Source organism: Magnolia sinica, chromosome 9 (assembly GCF_029962835.1).
Source record: "Magnolia sinica isolate HGM2019 chromosome 9, MsV1, whole genome shotgun sequence".
NCBI classification, from domain to species: Eukaryota; Viridiplantae; Streptophyta; class Magnoliopsida; order Magnoliales; family Magnoliaceae; genus Magnolia; species Magnolia sinica.
In genome coordinates this window covers 27,601,350-27,617,704 of record NC_080581.1, presented here as the reverse complement: position 1 = coordinate 27,617,704, position 16,355 = coordinate 27,601,350, and the positions used below count along the sequence as shown (strand labels likewise).

The window sequence follows — 16,355 nt, the reverse complement described above, 5'->3', positions numbered from 1 at the left end:
GTATTTTCTCTGTGGAATCTAATAGCCAGCTTTTGAGAATGAATCATAAATTGTTTTTTTCACATGCAATGAGTTCCTGAAGGATTCTATTTCTAACCGTTTCTGAGCAAGCAAATATGAAAAATGACCCTTACTAATGAATTCCATTTCCATTGGCCTGCTGGTAATAGATCATTTTAGGCTACAATTTTTTGATACAAACAATGTAGCATTTGTTGTTACAACTTCAGACAAGGTTTGTATGCCTTCTTACTTGCTATTCTTAATGTTCTAACTGAATTTCATGGTTTTCAGGTTTCAACAGTTGAATTGTTCTCCATATCCACTGTGTTTTGGCTCTTGTTTCAGTTCCTTTACATGGTAGTGTTACTCAAAACCTTAACCACTCTTCATGTTGTTAACCTTTGCTTGTCTTATTTATTACTTGTATGCTATACGCATTTACTTCTCTTTACAATAACTACTTGTTTATCAGGTGCAAGAAATTCAAAATGCAATAAATATACATTCTAGGATCTTTTTTCCATCATGTTTTATATTACATTCTCCAACTCCAGTTGTGTGCCATGCAATTTTGGTTGGACTAACATGGAATTTAGTCGATTAGCTAAGCATAAGGGAAAGAATCCTAAAATGGGTTTTAGGAAAAAATTAAAATCAGAGATTCACCAGCTAAAAATAAGTGAAAATAACCGAAAATTTTATTAGAATCTGTGTTTTCACTGGAGAAAAATAAAAGGTTCTTCCCACAACCATACTTGATATCCTCTCCTTCTTGTGCTTGAATCACTACACCAAAATCCCTCTTCAAGAATGGTTGAAAACCATTCCTAAATGATTCAAGAACGGTTTTCAATTGTGGTTAAAGGCGTCGCAAAAAATTTGGAACGGTTTAAAACCGTCGCAAAGTTTCAATTTCGGATACCTTTCTGGCGTCGCAAAAGATTAGAGGCGGTTAAAAACCGTCGCAAATTTTCAATTTTAGCACACTTTTAAATGCTTTTTAATTTTGAGGAACGGTATTTTTTTTCTTATTTAGGAAATTGTTTTTTTTTTTTTTTTCATTTGGAACCAGTATTTTTTAAAATATTTGAAACTCAAAGAATGTTGCAGTACAATGACAATAAAAATGTAAGATATAAAAATAAAATCTTTACTAACGAAAAATATCCTAAATATCACAAATCATATAAGGTAAATCTATCAAAAAAAAAGCTAGTTCACACTTTTCGTAGTTAAAAAAATGATTACATTCAAACAAAGTGTAGAGTTAGATCAAGAGATAAATTTTGAACAGTTTGGATTAAACCACCAAAATGATTAATGTAGTTGAATTCCAAGTCTTGAATGGGCCTGAGTTTTGGGATATGAGAAGAAAATGTGGTGGCGAATGTGATGGACAGATTGGATATCATGCACACAACATGATGAGCTTCAAACCCACATTATCAACAAACGACACCATGGAAAATGACTGGGAACCACAACTGCCTCCATAACTCCTAATAATACCAAGATAGTCTTTGTATAATTTACTAAGAAACGCTGCAGCTGCTGCAAACCGGAGTGGGCCATCATGATCAGGCCTCAAGAGGATCAACCCACCTATACAATTAAGGGGAAAAAAAAAAAACCCAACATTAGTCTACATTCAATGAAAACTAAGCCAGTAGTGAAGGGGTACCCATCAAACCACTTAGACAAATCAACATAAAGAACAAAAAAAGATTGAAAAAAAAAGTAGTTGATTTATTAAATGAAGAAAGGACATTGAATTGAAAATCTATACAAGAAAATACATTCAAAGATTCATCCTGTAACCATCTTCCAGAAAAAGATCTGAGATTATTGACCATATCCCATATTTGCAGCTTTATAAGCTTGTTGTCGATTGTAATCATTCTGGCTCCAAATTCGACAACAATGGTTTAGTCATGCATTAGTTGGAATTGCTTGTCAGTAAACTGCAGTAGAAGGCAACCTTATGACATGTACAAACTTTGCTATAACCCTTTTCATTTGTACCAGTTGGAATGATTTATGATGGCTGCTAGATCTGTATCCCTATGGTGGGGACTTCACTTAATTCAAGAGATCAATGATGGAGAGGGGAGATCAGAAAACACCAACCTTATTCCATCCGCAGCCATAAAATTTTCCATCAGATGTGATTGCCATAGTGTGCCTCCAACCACCTGATATCTGAAATCATTTAAGCCAAACTATAAGAAAAGGACATTTTCTTGTCAAAAATCATAAAACTTTTTTTATGTTTCCCCAAAATTTCAAAGGCAAACTTTAACAATCAACATGTTCATCAGTCAGTGGAAATAGGATTCCAACAGCCAAAGGGACTCATTAAAAATGTGTGGGTGCCCCCTAGCCAAAACCGTGTTCAGTCCCACACCCTCATCTTTGGACTAGAGTGGTGGAGATTTAGGTGGATCGGAAAAATTATGGTGGAAATCAATAACGGATCATGCAGTTTCCTGTTGTCTTAGGTTTTCCCTAGGAGTCAGTTAATTGTATATGATCCATGCACAGCAAGAAAGACTTTGGCTTTGACAAATCTGTAATTCAGTATGAAGCTTGGGTCACCTGGCTACATGCTAGAGCAAATAGTAAAGAATCTCCGTTGTCTCCAATGGCTTCCCCAAAGGTGAAACTTATTCTTTGACTTTGCAGAATTATAAGCACATTGCATCTAGTGTTAGAACAGAAGCCTAAGAAGAAAAAAAAGAGTCAAACATATATCATTATGTATCTAAAGACGGCATAACAAAGTCAACATAATGTCATAACTTTCCATGTACCTGTGCAAGCCTAGCTAAGAGATAAAAAGTAAGAGTGTGCCTCCAGCTCAAATCATATATAAAGCTAAAATGGACAATCCTACAAGCGAACCTGCTAGAATTCTGCTCCATCATGCTCTTTAACTAAGTTATGAATATGGATGTGAATCTGTTTCCAGCAGCATGAGCCATAAATAGTGTTACACACAACTTGATTCCTGCCTCAAACCCTCCTCTGTTTCCATTTTAAGTAGAGGATCTGAAAGGAAATAGAGAAAGATCCAGGAAGAAAGGAATACCTCTCACCCACATTATGCAAGACAATGGGATGTACCTAGACAGGCAGAGATAAATGAGATGGAAAAAAAAAAAATTTGCAGACGACAACTACAATACCTTGTCATGAATTCCTCTAGAGATTCTGTGAGTTTCTCCACCAGTACTTGTATCTGCCTCTTTGCTCTCTTCCACAGTCATCTATTCCACAACCAAGCAAACAAACAATAAAAATGTATCCTCAACACATCTTTAATAAATCAAAATCGGTTGTAATTTGTTTCATGTTGGAGGATAACCTTCTCGCTTTCTCAGCGGACTGATCCTCTTTTTTTTTGTAATCCTCTTTTTTAATCAAATCATTGTTACCTCTCAAAAATAAATAAAAATAAATAAATAAATAAAACATTTAGCATGCTTCTGGAAATATACCTGTGTAACAAAGCTCATGGCCAGCCCTCCTCTGCCAGCTCTTGCAGTACGGCCCACACGATGAACATAATCCCGTGGATACCTGCAATTAGTCAGGAATTTGTAAACATTTTCTAGAATTGGATTTTACAAAGCGGGAAAGATTGGTATCAACATTTTAAAAACGGTAACAGAGTCTGAACCAGTGAAGGGGTAGTTTGGTCCAAACAATTCAAGCACTGGTTCTGTTCTATATCAATTACAAAATTTTATAAAAAGTAAAAGTAATGTTGGTCCAAACTGGATCAACTGCAGATTAGTACTAGTTCATGCTGGACCATGCGGGTGTAGTTCAATCCCGGATTGACCAATGTTAGTGTCTCAGTTAACACCCAGGTTTAATCCAACCCAATCAAACAGAACTAGTACAGTTTTTTAAAACCAGTGTTTGGCAATCATTCCCAAGGATCACACAACTTCAAATCAATAGAAATGTTCAATAAGAATTCTAACCTCAGAATATCATAGTTCACAACAAGATCAACTGTTGGAATATCTAAACCACGGCTGTCAACATCTGTTGTAAGCAAGATAGGAACTCAATCCCATGCGTAAATAACTGATAAAAATCAGAAAGATATTGACTTTTTTTTTCTTTTTTTTTTTAGCAATTTTTTTAGGGCTTTAGTTTTTAAACCCTTTTAGGGCCCACCCACAATAGAAAAACACTCCATATCTGAAGATATCTGCAAGAGCAATCCTCATGATCAGAAGGCTTCCAGCCACAGAAATCACTAATATTTGTTTCGCTTAAAGTTTGAAAATGCATGATAAACATAAATATCATTTTGGACAAAGTGATAAGAAGTGAGAACTAAAAAGAACCATATCTAAGAGTACCCAATAGAAATTCCATGAAGTGTTGTCCCCAACACAAATGTGGAAAATAAGTGGTTGTGCATTCAATGAACACTTTCTTTGTCTTTAGTGTAATTGCTGAATGCGCGCCATTAATAATTTGGGTGTAAAGACAAAACAGTTCTGCAAAAAAAATAAAAAATAAAAAATTACACAAATAAATAAACCATAAAAGTCCAACAAGCACATTAACTAAACAAAAGCATCTAACCAGTTTTCATGAAGAAAATGATTTGATTGCAATTAGCCAACCAAATCTGGGGTCTTTCTCCATTATCCAAACAGACTATTTGATTTACCTTATAAATGTAGGACATCAAAAAAATAAACATGGATTGTATTTCAACTGCAGAAACTAATAATTCAGATTTAGGATCTGAATGGGCTTGGGACCAGTGATTGTTGGACCTCCATCATGACCCAATGTTGCACAATGCATAGTGTTTAAAATCCACCAAAACTGCCAGCATTATATATAGAGATCTGATGACAAAACCACCTGCCTTCCTGCTTCTTGCAAGGTAGAAGGTTGTATTTAAAAAGAATTTCTGTTCTAAGAACCAGGGTCATGATAATGTATTCTACCTATATTTTTAAAGAAAAAAGTTGAAGCATACACGATGTAGGCTAGTGATTGGTGCACACCAATTTCCCTCTGTTCATTGTGATGAGAGGGAATCCCAAAAAAGGGGGAAAAAAAAGAACAAGAAAAGAAGAAAAGAAAAAACAAAGAAGAAGCATTTGCACGGTAGGTACAGAAAAACTATATGCTCCCATTTAACACATGATATGGACAAATACAACAAATGCATGACAAGTCCTTTAAACTTCTAGCATGCTTGCAAAGTGCTTCATACATGCTTGCAGATTTCATTTGAACAGCCCATCCTAACCAATCAATCCTTCCACTGTGAAAAATATCTCCAGCATGGAGTGTGAAATAATAACACTTTGATTTGAGTTGCAGCCCCACAAGCATGAAAACCAGCTCATGCAGACTCAATCATATCCTTCCCACCCAGAGTGAGAACACAGATAACAATGACAAAGAAAATGTGTGAGTAGAAATGAAGCTACTTCGAAAATTTTTAAGCAGAGGTGTGATCCTTGAGTAGAATCTTGATCCATCACTTCATGAAGAGTGTCAAGAACAACCAATATCAGATAATTACCATACGATAGAAAAATGTCAGTTCTTCAAACCAATTCAATCACTCAAATCAGAAAGAAAGAAAAACAAAAAAAAAAAAAAAAAAAAAACAGAATCATGATATATAGTTACAGCAGAATAGAGAATTAGTAGTTGGGTTCGGGCAATTGGCATCTGACTGGCTGATCAGTGTCTAGAGGCTTAATCAGATGTTCAACTGCTTAAACTCCGCAGCAACTTCAATCCCATGGGCGGCAGCAGCGGCAGCTGAAACAATCCCTTCAAAACCACTCGTAATAATATCGAACCCAAGAGAACTACAACCATATTCACAATCATAGGATAGATCAGTAATGTACAAAGTTCTAAAGAAGGAGAGAGTAATAGTATACGTAGGCACAAAAATGAGTCATTAGTTGGTGAACTCAAAGAGGCTTTGGCTGATGCTGAACACAGGCCTGAGATCATTCCTGGAGAGGAATTTGTCATAGAGGTCTGCCACATTGTCTAGTTTCTTTTCTATTTATGGTTAGTGGCAGTTGATGAAGGTCAAATATTGCATATCAGACCTTGATTATTGCCAGATTTTACGTATATGACATATACTGCTTAATGGAGTATTTTAATTGTATTTTTGTTGAAGGATGAAATCAGGAGCGTTGATTGAAAAAAGGATATTAAAAGCATGGATTTGACACTTTAAAGTCATCAGAGCAGGGGACGGACTCCAGAGGACTAAGACTGAAGGATTTACCCAACAGGGATCCGAGGAAATAAAGCTGTTCACGTTAAAGAGGCCCGAAACTGGCGAAGAATGCAAGATCACAGGGTTCCCGCCATAAATCAGTGTGTAAGTGACCCGATGGATAAGATCAGACAATAACCATTAAGAAAGCATCTTGGACATCCTTGGGAGATCTGGACCCAAACTGAACTGAACTGATGGAACTCCTCACGCACGCTGCTGAGTTGGTGTAGTAGGGAGGAACAAATGAAGGACGTTTCTAGAAGGTAGAGTGGCAATTCTGTAAATATAACCAAATCCATATGCATGCATGCACCTAACTTAGAAGAGGCTTGCTTCAACGGTAGGTAGTGACTCATCACATGTGGATTGTGTGGCCCACCTACTGTTTAGATCTACTTCATACTTTGACTTATGGGCTTACTTGTAACTAAGAAGAGGATGAACGGGGTAGATCTCTGAAAATGCCATCAGAAGTGGGCCCCACCTATTTTTTGTACAAAACACTTAAATAGTTCCAAAAACGTCCATTGACAGACATACTTTGGATTGGGTTTTGACAGTGGGCCCCATTCATCATCCTTTTTCAGGATCCGGACAGGGAAGCAAAAGAGGACAACTTGATCTGTTTTCAACCGTTCAAACACGGAACAAACAGCGGAAAGAAAAGTTATGTGGGCCACACCGAAACGGATCTAAATCACCCATATCCAATTGGTTGTTCGAGGGGAATCCAGTGGACGAACTGGATTTTCTATATGACACTGACCATCTCAACTGCATAGGTCCTTCACCGCTGCGGAGACTCTCTACCTTTCGCACTCCTAGCCGACCGGCACAGCAGCGCCCTCGATTCTTCTAGCCGACTTGCTGCGGCAATAAAAGGGAAAAGAGAGAGAGAAGAGAGGGATCGAATTTCTATCCAAGTCTTTGCAGGTGTGCAGCCGTGGAGCACAGAAGAGGGAGAGAGAGTAATATTTATTTTTTATTTATTTCTATTGTTTCGTTTTATGTTTAGCCTAATCATGTCAGGCTAAAACCTCTTAGCTAGGGCTAAGAGGTGAAGTTTGTAGAAGTCCCCTTCCTAACCTTCATACATTATTGATTGGTTGATAATTAGTTTAATTCTATTGTTTACTTTGTCTCCTGGGCATAGTTTGGTGATGGAATCCATTCTAATTCATATACCTTTCATCTCTTGAAAATTATATCAAAGGAAGTTCAGTTGATTTTCAAGGTTACACCCTTCAATTGGATGAAGATGAGACTTTAAGTCCAGTTGAGTTCTTGAAACAGGCATAAGATCTCCCTGATCTCTACAAGTGAATCCTCTGAATCCCTAGTTTCCTACCTCTAAGTTTTACATTAATATTTCACCATTATTTTCGAATTACGTACAGGTATCAGTCCCTTGGGATTCGACCTCAGTCTCACCGAGTTTATTACTACATCACAACCCTATACTTGGGGAGTGAACAGCAGTTTCATTCTTTAATGTAGCTTTAAAAATTTTCAGATTGCTCGCCACCCGGATGCTGTCACAGTAGTCAATAGGAATAGTAGGTTGTGCAGGTTTGAAGATAAATTGAATATATTGCTTGTATTGTCTCTGAGGTGTGATTCACTAAAAATAGAAAGCATAAAAAAACTCACCAATGACTTCTCTGTTCACCAGTAACTAACAGCACCGAAGCATCTTTTAATCCAAAAGTGAAAAGAAAATTCTAATCAGCCCAACTTTTTCAAGCTATAAAAGTCAGAACCATGGATCTCTTAAAAAAAACCATGTTCCATAGACTTAAATTGCAAATACAATCACATAAGGCACATTAAAAAATCTGCAATTTTTTCACAATTTTACCATTTGAGACCAGAAGTCAGAAGCAAAGACACCAATTAAAGCCATACATCCCATTTCCAAAACCAAAACAACATCAAAACTAGTGGTTCTTCCCAAGATGAGCTCACAAACGTTCTCACATCGTTCTTCAATTAGCTTCTTCTCACCACCACCATGTAGAACAATGGTATCATCAAGGGAAACAGTAACCTGTTTAAAGAAAATCATTAGAGTCCCAGAGCACATTCAAGTACATCTAAATACTATTACAGACCTTTTTTGCAGTACCAAGCATTTCAATACGGACTTTATCAAGGTTCATGCCATGATCTTCAGAGACAACCTGCACATCAAATGTGGCATTGTATTTCTTGAGATGTCTAATGCAATAGAATTCAAGCATAAAGAGTCGCATCTCACCTCTCCTCCTGTAAGAACAGAGTGGATATAGAATACATCTATCAAGGTGGGCTCCATGGTAAAGGCTATGCCAGGGCTCAGCCTGACACTTAAGACCCAAGGCCTGAGCCTGGCATGGGCCTAACACAACATGCCCAAGTCCAAGCTTGAAAATTTGGTTGGGCCTCCCAACCAGGAGCCCCCCAAAAAATTGATAAAATCCATATTTCCCGTGACTTTTGGCCTATGTGATATCAATGTGGCACAGCCCACCAGATCCATTGTCCCTGTCACCAGACACGTTTGTCTCGAACACACCTCATGGAACTTTTCTGAAGTGTGTTTCACAACAGCATTGCTCTTGAATTAAAGCAACTCTCTGGAAATCAAAATAAATAAATAGAAAGGAATATCCCCGCGAATAACGCATGAACTAAAACTACAGAAATCTCTAAAAAGACAAGCAAAATGTCATGATCCCCACCGGTTTAAGGGTGTAGGACACAGTCCATCAGTCTGGGGCTTTGGTGTATTGTTCAGGTCTTTAAAATTAAAATTAAAAATTTCTAAAATTTTTTTTTAAAAAAAAAAACAACGACAATACATTTCATCAATTTTCATCCTTCTGACTAATCAAATATCCTGCAAAACTAATTTCCTTTTATCTTTTTTCATTCCTACAAACAACCAGAATGCCAAATACCCAAACCAGCAACTTTGTGATTGAAACCCCCAAAACATAAACATTCCCATAGTACATGAGATATGCTAAGAGAAAAGGAAAATCTCATCAAACAAATACAATAAATTGAGGGGAAAAAAAAAAAAAAAACAAGCTAAGAAAGAAAGAAACCAAACATACGCAAATCGGTTCAGATGCAAATGGTCATGTAAAATGCATAGGCAACTGAAAGATAATAAGCCCATTATCCATTAACGGAAAATCAAATAATGTAAGCAAAAAAGAGCAGATCCATCTATATAGATAGATGATGATCCATTACCATTATTTCCTATATTATAATCCACCTAAGATTTGGATATGCTTAAGTCTTGGGCTCATGCCTTAAAACGAGCTTTCAAAATGTATGGACGACGTGGATATAAGACATACGGAACGTGGATATAAGACATACGTAACAGTGGGCCTCACAGTCAGGGATCCCACCCATTTCCACCGGATCCACCAAAGCTGCGACTTTAAATTACGTAGTATTTTTGTAAAATTTCCGAAAGAAACTCTATACCATTTTTAGATGCATATCCTGGCGTTGCCCATGCCACCTTGTGGTGGTGTGGTGATGTGTGGGGCATTGTGGGCCCACTTTGATGTATGTGTTGTATATCCATGCCATCCATCAGTTTTTCTAACTTCTTTTTAGGGGATTTCCCAAATTTTAAGTAAATAGCTCAAGTAGACCACATAGTATAGGGATTGAATAGGGGTCACAGGTTTTGGATCAAGCTGATATTTGTGTTTTCCCTTCATCTAGGTCACGTGGACCTCATCAACAAGTTGGATGGCAATAAGCTTTCAATGGTGGGCGTCATTATCCAACTTTTCCTGTGGTGTGGTCCATTATTAAGTTTTCCTTCATTTTTAAAATATATATTTTTTTTATATTAATGCCCTAAACTGAGCTGACAAAATGTATGGATGGCGTGGTTACCACAGTGGGCCCCCCAACATCCAACACATCATTGCTCCAACGAGTTGGGCCTGGGTTAGCCTTAGCCAGGTTTTCAACTATTCGTGTTGGGGTATTCAAAATTTTTAATGTGCCTGGCCTAAGCCGACATAACCTTAACCGAAAGAAAGCAGGCACATGATAGATATGCCAAGAGATTGTGCAGTAGTGCTCGGGAAAACTCCTACAAAGTTCTTAACAAAGATCATGAAAACTCCTAAAACTTTCAATTTCTTTATTTTACAAATGAGAAGTTGAATCATCTAATTTCCATGAGATCATGCATGCACTTGCGTGTGCATGCACGTCCACACAGATATACATATATGTTACAAAATTTCCCTTTCAACGCTAATCGACCTGGCCAAGATTATAAGATATTGTACCTAGTCTAAATCAAGCACAATTAAAAATGGGGCTTGAATTTTAGGAGGTCAAAATCCCAATGGTTAGAGGGTTGGCCTTTGGTTTAGGAGCACCTCGTTTTTGACCTGACCTTCATTTGATATCCACATCAACCATTAAATTGAACACCAAAAGTTATTAGGCATGAGGCACATACATAATTGATGTGGGCCAGACCATGGAAAACAGTTTAGAAGGTGTGCTTTCTATGTACATGGTTTTCAATCTTACGTTCCACCTGAACCAGGGATGGGACTGATTTATGTGTCCTAGGTTAAAAAAATGGCGTTACACACCTGATTGTTGAGGTGGATTTCACATTAACAGATGCAGATTAGGTACTAACCCCGCTGTTCGGAGATCAGGACAGGCAGAGGTTCCAAGGGCCACTGAAGGGCCACCGTGATGTATGAATATATTATCCACACCTTCCATCCATTTTTTTTCATATCGTTTTAGAATACTGGATCAGAAAAAGGCAGATCCAAGGCTCAATTGGACCACACCATAGGAATCGGTGATGCTAAGGACGCACACCATTGAAACCTTCTTAGGGTACACCGTGTTTTTTATTTGCCATCCAACTTGTTGATATGGACATATGAACATGGGTGAATTGAAAGGAAAAAAAAAAAAAAAAACAAATATCATCTTGATACAAAACTTTTGTGGTCTCCAAGTATTTTTCAACAGTAGGAATTTAATGCCCAATGTGTGGTTCATTTGAGCCTTGAATCTTAATTGTTTTTGGGTTCATAATTTAAAATGATATGTAAAAATGGATGGACGGTGTGGATAAAATTCATAACATCACGGTGGCCCCTCGGTGACCCTGGGAGCCTCGCCTGTTTCGAGCTCCGAACAGGCGAGCGGGGGTAGTACCTAATCTGCGTCCCACATTAACCTTACAATGGGGCCCAACCAAGCGGACGACTCCTCTTCTCTTTGAAATAATTACTATCCAGGCAATATTTATTAGAGATGGAGCCTTGTGCACTATAAAAATCTCAACCGCTAAAGGTAAAAAACTCATCCGGCTCCTGCCGTATATGTTGGGGCGAACTTGATTTTTGGCTCTAAGTTCCCTCACGAATGACAACTCTTTCCAAAAAAACAGAAAAAGTCGTCTGCAGCAAGTAGGGACGCCTAATGTATTTTACTTTCAACTCCTCAATTGCAAGGGACCCGCATTGACGTGTTTCTCCTATCTATGCTAACCATCTCGGCTCATGCTAAAAAATTAGCCACATCCATGGAGAAAGGCCTGAACAAGGGAAACAGTCGGAGAGAAAAACGTTCATCTTTTTTACAAGACTCGGTGTAATGATTATGTGAAATCCATGAAAACAATTAGGTACCACACAAAGAATTCATGCTTGAGGCTAAAAAATCAGGCCACACTAAGAGAAAAAGTTTCAAGGGTGGGCATCACAGCTTCTACACTGATTTCAATTGTATGGTCCACATGAATCATAGATTGAGTTGATTTTTTAGTACTCTGGGCCTAACATGGACAACGCACCTAGTGAACAGGGTGGATTTCAAAAAGGACTTGCGTTGGGGCCCACTTGATAATCTGTTGGGTGAATGGCTTGTGCGACGAGGAGCAGATTGGGTGTGGGGATGCATCACCCATGACAGTCTGCCCTTGCCATGAGCCCACATTGATATAAGTATTCTACATCCAGGTGGTACATCCATTTTGCCAAATCATTTTAGGGCATGAACCCAAAAATGAAGCGGATCCAACTCTCTGGTGGAACATATCATAGGAAACAATGGTGATTGATCATAAAGGGGAAGTTTTTAGTAGTAACACGGTCAATTACCATTGTTTCCTATACTATGGATCGTCATTTTTGGTCTAAGGCCCTAAAATGATCTGGAAAATTAGATATATTAAGGTGCCCCTACGCTAAGGGCCTCACTGTCTTAAGTGAGGCCAGGGCCTACGTAGCTTGGCAAACTGCTAAGTGACGTAAAGGTCATTTGACCAAAAGATGTGATTTAGCTAGGGTGTGGTCCACTATCATGTATTTTTGAAATCTACTCCAAACATGGAGTGTGTGAACCTGTCATGTATTTTTGAAATCTACTCCAAACATGGAGTGTGTGAACCAATAGTAGAGATACAAGTCAAAAGTCAGCAGAATCTTGGATCAAATGAGCTACAAGACAGGGTACACCCGCCCTCCAATTTTTTTCCGTTGGTCAGTGAGAGAGATTTTAGTGGTCTCCTGCCTCATGACACAGTACGTGCGTACAAACCGAGCTAGGCTAGGCCGCACTATGACGTACATGCCACGTGACCATTAGACAAGTTAGCTCATGTTAGGCCCAAGGCCTAAATATCAACGCCATCTATGATTCAGGTGGACCACACAAGTGAAAAATGTGTGCGAGGCACCCACCCTCAAAACCACACATAAATCATGGATTGGACATTCCGCTCAACTTTTTACCTTGGCGTGGCACACCTAAATCACAAGTCAGCCATATCATCTGCTTGCCAGATAATTAGAATGATCACAGTGCGCCCAAGTTGAGACGGGACATCCAAATTCCACAGTTTTCTGACAAAAATTGGGGCCCACAGAATTTGAGAATCAAGCTGATATCTATGTTTTCCGTTAATCCAATATGTGAGACCTTATCAATAAGTTGGATAAAAAATAAAAAATAAAAAACATTACGGTGGGCCCCCATGGCAGGGCCCACAATAGTTATAGATTATGCCGACAAATGACTTTCCCTTCTTCCAGATATGAGTGACCCAATGAACAGGTCAGATGCCGTAAAAATATAATGGTGGACCGCACAAGGTGGGGTGCACACTCTCAGACCGTGGACCACTTTGTGGGCCCCTATATTTCAGAGAAAAAGGAGGGATAGAAACAGCGGGAGAGAGAGAGAGAGAGAATCAGTGGTGGACCCTCACCACTATGGGGACCACCGCATATATACAAAAGGTAGGGTGGGGTGTCCCCAGTGTCCAAGTTGGACAGTGTTAGGGCTGAAAATCAGGTAGGTTGGGTCGGGTTGGTGCTATACCTCAAACCAAGGTTCCAATACCTCAACTCCAACCCAACCTCGGGTTGGGAATTCTTAACCCAAGCCAACCCAAGTGGGCTTGGTCGGGTGGATAATTTATAACTTATATATTGATCAGGTTCGGGTTGGGTTGGGCAACCCGAGCCCAACCCAAAACTTTATCGAGTTGGTTTTGTATAGCCCAAGCTCGAAACCAAACCCGATACATCCTACCCAAGACCAACCCAATTTTGGGTCTATCAGGTTGAACCCTCCTGAATTTCAACCCTAGAAAGTATGGGTCCCACCCCAAAACCTGATGATGTATGGCATAAATTTGAACCCGACCCCAAGGTTGATCGGGGACATCAAGATCCCATTGTTTTCTAACAGAAAATGGGGCCCATAGAATTTTATAATCAGGCTGATATCTGTGTTTTCCGTTCATCCAGTTATCTGAGACCTCATCAACAAGTTGGATAACAAATAAGATTATGGTGGGGGGTCCCAGGGCATGGGCCCACAAAAGTTATGGATCATGCTGGCATACTTTCCCTTCTTCTAGATCTGAGTGACCTAATGAACAGATGACATAAAAATATCACAGTGGACCCCACAAGTTGGGGTGCACGCTATCTCACATCATGCCCCACTTTGTGGGCCCCTATATCAGGGATAGAAACGGAGAGAGAGAGAGAGATCGCATCTGTGCTCGGCCCTTGCCACTATGGGGCCCACCGCATACATACACTAACAATAGGTGGGGTGTGGCATGGATTTGAACCCGACCACCAGGTTGACAGGGGATGTTCGGATCGCACTTTGTCTCACATCGTGGCCAACTTTGTGGGCCCCTATATTTCAAAGAGATAGAGGGAGAGAGAGAGATGCATGGATAGAAACAAAGGGGAGAGATAGAGAGAGAGAGATCGTGTCAGTGGTGGGCCCACGCTACCATGGTGCCCACGGCATACATACACTAACGATAAGGTGGGGTGTCCCCAATGGCATGGATTTGAACCCGACCCCCAGGTTGATAGTGGATGTCCAGATCCCACAGTTTTCTAACAAAAATAGGGGACCACAGAATTTGAGAATTAAGTTGATATCAGTGTATTCCGTTCATCCAGGTATGTGAGACCTCATCAACAAGTTCGTTAACAAATAACATTACGATGGGCCCCCACGGCATGGAACCACATAATAACAAATAATATTTCGGTGGGCCCACACGGCGTGAGCCTACAAAAAGGTCTGGATCATGCTGACATAAGTACTTTCCTTCTTCCAGATCTGAGTGACCTAATGAACAGTTCAAATGACATAAAAATAATAGGGTGGGCCCACAAGGTGAGGCACACGCTGTCTCACATCGTGGCTCACTTTGTGGGCCATTATATTTCAGAGAGAAAGAGGTAGGGATAGAGAGAGAGAGAGAGAAGAGAGGGAGATCATGTCAGCGGTGGGCCCTTGCCACTGTGGGGCCCACCGCATACATACACTAATGAAACGGTGGGGTGTCCCCGATGGCATGGATTTGAACCCAACCCCTAGGTTGATAGGGGATGTCCAAATCCCACAGTTTTCTGACAAAAATAGGGGCCCACAGAATTTGAGAATCAAGTTGATATCAGTATATTTTGTTCATCCAGGTATGTGAGACCTCATCAACAAGTTCGTTAACAAATAACATTACGATGGGCCCTCAGGCCCACACGGTGTGAGCCTACAGAAGGTCTGGATCATGCTAACATATGTACTTTCCCTGACATATGTACTTTCCCTTCTTCCAGATCTGAGCAACCTAATGAATAGGTCAGATGGCATAAAAATATTAGGGTGGCGCACACGCTGTAGCTGTATCACATCGTGGCCCACTTTGTGGCGCCCTATATTTCAAAGAGAGAGAGAGGCAAGGATAGAAAAAGAGGGAGAGAGAGAGAGAGAGAGAGAGAGAGAGAGAGAGAGAGAGAGAGAGAGAGAGAGAGAGAGAGAGATCGAGTCAGTGGTGGGCCCTCCCCCTCCCCACTATGGGGCCCACAACATAAATGCACTAACAATAAGGTGAGGTGTCCCCACTGTCCACATTGGACAGTATAGTCCCGCCCCAAAACCTAATGTATGGCCTGGATTTGAAACAGACCCCCAGGGTGACAGGGATGTCCAGATCCCACAGTTTTCTGACAAAATTTGGGGCCCATAGAATTTGAGAATCAAGTTAATATCTATGTTTTCCATTCATCCAGGTATGTGAGGACCGATAACAAATAAAATTACGATGGGTCCCCACGATGTGGGCCAACGGAAGTTCTTGATCATGCTAACCTAATGAATAGGTCAGATGACATAAAAATATCATGGTGGACCCCACAAGGTGGGGTGCATGTTGTCTCACATCGTGGCCCATTTTGTGGGCCCCTATATTTCAGAGAAAGAAGGGCGGTGATTGAAACACGGAGAGAGAGAGAGAGAGAGAGAGAGAGAGAGAGAGCGTCAGTGGTGGGGCCTCGCAAATATGAGGCCCACAGCACGCATCAAGCTAATGCGTTTTCCATTCATCCACGTATGTGAGACCTCTTCAACAAGTTGGATAACAAATAACATTATGGTGGGGGCCCAGGGTGTGGGCCCACAAAAGTTATGGATCGTGCTAACATAATTTCCCTTCTTCCAAATCTGAGTGACTAATGAACAAATGACA

At 39.9% G+C, this 16,355-nt stretch overlaps 1 long non-coding RNA gene across 1 annotated transcript; it reads right to left on the bottom strand.

The window, feature by feature from the left end:
• Positions 1-1,275: 1,275 nt before the first annotated feature.
• Positions 1,276-3,734, bottom strand: LOC131256186 (uncharacterized). The gene is made up of 3 exons (XR_009176636.1): positions 3,501-3,734; positions 3,189-3,269; positions 1,276-1,605 (listed from the first exon to the last, which is right to left on the bottom strand). It is a non-coding gene; the product is annotated as an uncharacterized LOC131256186 (long non-coding RNA).
• Positions 3,735-16,355: the final 12,621 nt, after the last annotated feature.